We start from the raw sequence: 5407 nt of genomic DNA on the forward strand, positions 1-5407 counted from the left end.
AAGGCCAGCCTGACTAAATAGTGAGACCCTCACATTAAAAAACTAAGGGAATGTTGACAGCAAAATGGGAATCATAAATATTCGTGATGTGTAAAGGATTTGTCACATTTTCAAGCAAGTTAAGAATTAAGAAATTTGACTCAGGCATAGTGACCAGGCCTATAATACTGACACTCCTGAAAGCTCAGTCAGGAGGATCACAAGTTGAAGCCAAGTCTGGGAATCTGAGTGACTTAGAGAGATCCTGTCTCAAAAAGAAAAAAAAATCTCAGACATTGTGGCACATGCCTGTAATCTCAGGACTTGGAAGGGCTGAGGCAGGAGGATTTTCCAACTTCCATGCCAGCCTAGGCTATATAAGTTCAAGGCCAGCCTGAATTAGACCAAGACCCTATCTCAAAAAACATAAAAAAATAGTGCTCAGAAAGAAACTCAGTTGTGTAGACCTGGAGTTCATTCCAAACTATCACAGTAAAAAAATGTGGTCAATTAATAGTTTGTTCTGGGGATGTGCCTCAGTGGTAGAGCTCTTGCCTTGCATGCACAAGGCCTGGGGTTTGTTCCCCAATAATGCCAAAAATAGCCCTCCAAAAAACAATAATGTTGTGGTGAACAACATGCATTCCATCGTGAAACCATCACAAAGTTTGAAAACATGAGAGCACAGTTCATCTTTGTTTGATTTTTCTGGAAAGAGATACGTTCCTCTTTATGGAGCAAGGAACATACATGTCTGTTGACAACCCAGCTCCTCTTTGCAATAGTAGACACAGGAGTCAAGCAGATGAAAGAACTGCAGATCGGTGCTCTCAATTCAATAATGAAGAGGGGCTGGGGATTTAGCTCAGCGGCAAAAGCGCCTGCCTGGCAAGCGCAAGGTCGTGAGTTCGGTTCCCGGTACCGGAGAAAAAAAACAAAACAAAACAAACAAACAAAAAAATTCAATAATGAAGAACAAGCATACAATAAGAATATTTATTTACAAGAATTGGGGGTACTAACCCATAGCTAAAGGATAAAGCATATATCAGTACAATAGATAGAAAGATAAAAAATCTCCCTTAAATAGGAATGTATTTGTTCACACAAAATAGTTGAAATATTAAATAGAAAACTTTGTGAGAATAGCATATTCTTTTTTATTTTTTAGAAGAAAACCACAAAATTTCATAACTGAATAATCGTATAACAAGAGTTATTCCACTGTCACTCACTATCTTCTAAATGCTCAGAGTAAGAGACATAACCCAAAAATATTCTTACAAAAAAGAAACAGATAATAACACAATCTTTCTTTTGCATAAACTAAGATAAACTACTAGTATAAATGAAACTAATTAACATATCTCAAAAATCCACTTAATATTTTGTCCTTGGATAGAAGGCATATCATATATTAAACTGAGAAGAACAGATACTACACTTGATCTTAGTGAAAAGGCCAAGAAGTGGTGACTCATGATGTTTCAAAGAAGTATAGTAACAATACTATGCTCTGTAGGCTGAAAACCAGCCCGTGAAATTTACAACGTACCCTAAAGCAATCTTGACAACCTTACGGCTCTAAGGTAATATTTTCAGTTATTTTCAGTTCCCTCCCATTCTGAGCCCATGCAAGTCACCTTGAAATTATCTCACTCTGCAGAAGCTACATAATTTTTCAGAAACACATGATGAATCCTCCAGCTGATATTCATAGTGAGCATGTACAATTGAAACGTGGCTCAGGATGATGGCACCAGGGAAACAGCTTCTCTATTGTCCCTCTGTGGGTTCCCAGCCCCAACAGTCTGGCTGACGAGTCCATTGGCTCCTTCTGGAAGAGTATGCATTCTTCTCCATGGTCTGGACAGGAAATTCCTCTACTTCCCCCCATGGCTGCCATTACTGGCAGCTGGGTCATCAGGCTTAAAATGCTCATCTGCCCTGGGCCAAGAGATGTGGAAGGAAGACAGAGACGATGTCAGACTTCATGGCGCCCTATTTTCTAGATGAGTAGATTGACATCCTAAGTGAATTCTAACTAGAGTTTCCAGTAGCTTGTTACTTCAATGCTTTCTAACCTTTCATTCTTAAGCCAAATCCTGAACCATCATTTCCAGTTGTAGTTCTCAGACCTTGGTTAATCTTCTGTCACTCCAACAAAGGTCCATGAAAATCAACTTTAGAAGAAGATATGTCATTGTGCAAGAGGAGAAAGTCACCTAGCGGAGGAAAGGGGAAAGGAAGATCCCCAAGTGCACTCAGGCCATAAGCACTGTGTCTGCAGGCTGACTGGAACGAGCATGCACTTAGGGACACATCTCCTCCCTTTCTGGATATCTGCCCTGTTCCATCTAATACTGCACAGTGAAAACATTCACTTTGTTGTAAATAAATGCCTACCATTGCCATCCCTCAAGGTGGGAAGCCTTTATATTAATGAGGATGGAGAAAAACTGAATTCTTAGTGGAAATGCAAATTTACACAGGCTGATGCACACTAAGGACAGAAAACAATATTTCCTCCATAGTGTCCCATGGAGCCAGCTGATGACAGTGAAAGAATTTCTACCAAAACAGCTCTTCCAGGAAAATGGGCTTTCTGTGATGTCTGGCTGAGGGGCTCCCAGCACCCAGTGGTTCCTTCCCAGGACCTGTGTGTCTGGTGGTTACTTCTCTGACTGCAAAGGAAATGATACTAGGTTGTTCCTTTTATAAATGACATGCCAGGCCAGGGATATAGCTCAGTGGCATATGCACCTGCCTGGCACGCGCAAGGTCCTGAGTTGGATTCCCAATATCAAAAACAATATATATATATAATATATATATATATTATATATATGACTTGCCAATTAAACATATTCCAGATCCTTCTCACCTTGAACAAAGAATGGAATGAAACAAGCAAAAAAGGAACCAAAAGTTTATTTGAGGAAGTAAAAGTGAAGAGTGTGGGCTGGGGGCAGGGGTGTGAGTGAGCAAAAGGCTCTGTGGAGCAAACTTGGGTTGAACAAGAGGGGAAAAGACAAAAGCAAAAATAAAAGCTTTTCCTGCATCTGGGAGACACAGGCTGTGGTTCCAGGAAAGGGAGGTGACAGGCTCTTCCTAGTGTCCGCAGCCTTATATGTCCTCTACTTCTCATGGGAAGCAATGAGCAGATCTCCATACAGGGTCCTGAGATGTGGTTCTGGGCAGATTTGAGGATCCTGTTACAGGTCTCTTTTCAACCAGCCTAAGCCATGCCTACCTCCTAATCTCAGGAAAGAGAGAGGACAGCCTTGTCTGGCACCATGCTGACCCAAGGTGTGTAGGAGATAGACAGGGAGGGAAGAGGATGAAAACTTGTCCTTGAGTGGGGATCTTGAACTTGCTAGATTGACAGCACATCACGCCGTTTGTTCCCAATAAATGTAGACATACCTGCCCTCAGGTGCTCAGGATCCCAGGGTCCCTGGAATGCAAGGGTGGGATCTCACTGAGACATCCAGAGTTCAGGATTATACAGTTGGTTCTGGAAAGAAAAGCAGACATTGAGGTGATGATGACCCCAAAAACAGCACCCCTGTTCAACTGCAAGTCTTTCTAGTCCCAAATCACCCCCTGAACTCCTCTTGCCCCTCTCCCAGTTGGTGAGGTTGAACCTCCTTGGGTCGAGGGACCTGGGCCCGAGGCAAGCGGCAGCGTGGTGAAGAGAAGACACGGGAGACCAGGCTGATGGCGCAGATCTGTTTTATTGCGGAAGTACCAGGCATTTTATAGAGCAGGCTAGGGGCGTGGCAAAGGGGGTGTGATCACCAAGGGGAGGCACCAAGGAAGGGGCAGAGAGGGGCAACCAGGGCGGGGAGACTCACTCGGTCTACCGAGGACATAACAAGTCCAAGTCTGCTTAGACTCATTCCTCGGCCACGGCTGTCAACCAGACCTCTGGGCCCTTATTTCCCACAAGTTGGGAGATATCTCACACCCCCACTGCAGTGGGCTGCCCACCTGCTCACACTCTGCCAGGAACCTCCTAGTGTCTCCGTGCATGCTGAATTGCTTGCAGAACTAAGGAACCTTGGCAAACTTCCTCCCATAGAAGAAGAAGAAGACGTCTAGTTGGATAAGCTGGTTTTCCTCTTCCAGGTCATTGGCCAGGTACCTGTGAAAGAAAGCAGGTTTCCTGTCAGGGACACAACCAAGAAAGAGTGAGGTCAGCTCCCTGGGAAGGACAGATGGAATCCCTCTAGCTCAGGAGAACATCAGCTCCGCCCAGCACTCCCCAAGACCACACCTGCTTGAGGAGGCCAGGACTGCACAGAGCCTAATGAGGGAGCTTCCCACCTGCAGCTGAAGACAGGCGCCAGGTGCAGAGACCTGGGAAGACTCCTGCGCTCTCAGCCAGTGCCATTGCCACCCACTTCTTGTCCCTTCCCTGCAGCTTGTCCTGGGACACACATCTGTCTCCCGGCCACATGGGAGCATCTCTGGGAGAGTGACCTGGGTGTCTGTCTGCATCTAACCATCTCCTCCCTAATTGCCTACACCGCGCTTGGCTCACGGGGGGCATGAAGTCCACCAGCGTTTCCTGAGTCAGTTCTTGCATCACATCATGTTCCTTTGCACTGAGGTCCCACTGCTTCAAGTTTTCTTTGGCCAGAGAGGGAAGGAATGCGTGGGACCTTTACTGCTAGTGAAATGCCACATCAACTTCCTCATGGACTCAAGCTATAACATGAACACGTGCAGAGGGAAATGGTTCCAGCTGAGTGTTCAATAATGCACAGAGATTTTCACAACATGCTGCCTTCAACACTGGTCTCAACTCTTGGGTCCAGACAAAGAGGGAGAGATGAGGAATCAGAGTCCCAAATTTAATTAAATTAAACGTGATTAAAGAGCTGGTGGGAGCTCACCAAAAGAGAGCCCTGCTTTGGAGTTTGGCTTTCTTTGCCGTTGGTTTTGAAACAGGGGCACAGTAAGATTCTGAGGAGGGACTTGAAGCCATGGGAAATGGCATTTTCCTGCCCAGGCCTCCTGAGTAGCTGGACCTAAATGTCTGCCCACCATACCCCGCCAGATTGTGGTATTTTCACTGACTCAAAGGTTGGGAATGTTTCTTCAGACTGAATGTGTGAATATACCTGGACAGAAATTAGAAGGCCCAGGGAAGTGCATTTGGAAGCATCAGTGAGAGGAAGGAAGGAAACATGTGCATGCTGTGCTGATTTGGGTAAGGGAGTGGCAGGGAAGAGAACTTCAAAGGAAAATTCCAGGCTGGGCTAGATGAAGCAAGGGCCGGCAGTGGCGGGAGGCCTGTGATGCTCCAGACATAGATTTGGGTATGACTGTGTGGCAACACAGATAAAGCCACTGGCTTGGGATGAGACTGGAAGAGACACCAGCAGGGAACATTTTAACCTTAAGGTCTGTGCCCTTTTAG

The 5407-nt window shown here is 45.4% G+C and overlaps 1 long non-coding RNA gene across 2 annotated transcripts; it reads right to left on the bottom strand.

Moving 5' to 3' along the window:
- Positions 1 to 961: 961 nt before the first annotated feature.
- Positions 962 to 4989, bottom strand: LOC102018063. Of its 2 annotated transcripts, XR_001236498.1 has the most exons (4): positions 4526 to 4989; positions 3645 to 4126; positions 3406 to 3496; positions 962 to 1926 (listed from the first exon to the last, which is right to left on the bottom strand). It is a non-coding gene; the product is annotated as an uncharacterized LOC102018063 (long non-coding RNA). The 2 variants fall into 2 exon arrangements; XR_001236499.1 differs by lacking the exon at positions 4526 to 4989 and having other exon boundaries at positions 962 to 2204; positions 3645 to 3831.
- Between the last annotated feature and the right edge of the window lie 418 nt (positions 4990 to 5407).

The sequence above is a fragment of the Chinchilla lanigera genome, unplaced genomic scaffold (assembly GCF_000276665.1).
Source record: "Chinchilla lanigera isolate Chin_1 unplaced genomic scaffold, ChiLan1.0 scaffold00059, whole genome shotgun sequence".
NCBI classification, from domain to species: Eukaryota; Metazoa; Chordata; class Mammalia; order Rodentia; family Chinchillidae; genus Chinchilla; species Chinchilla lanigera.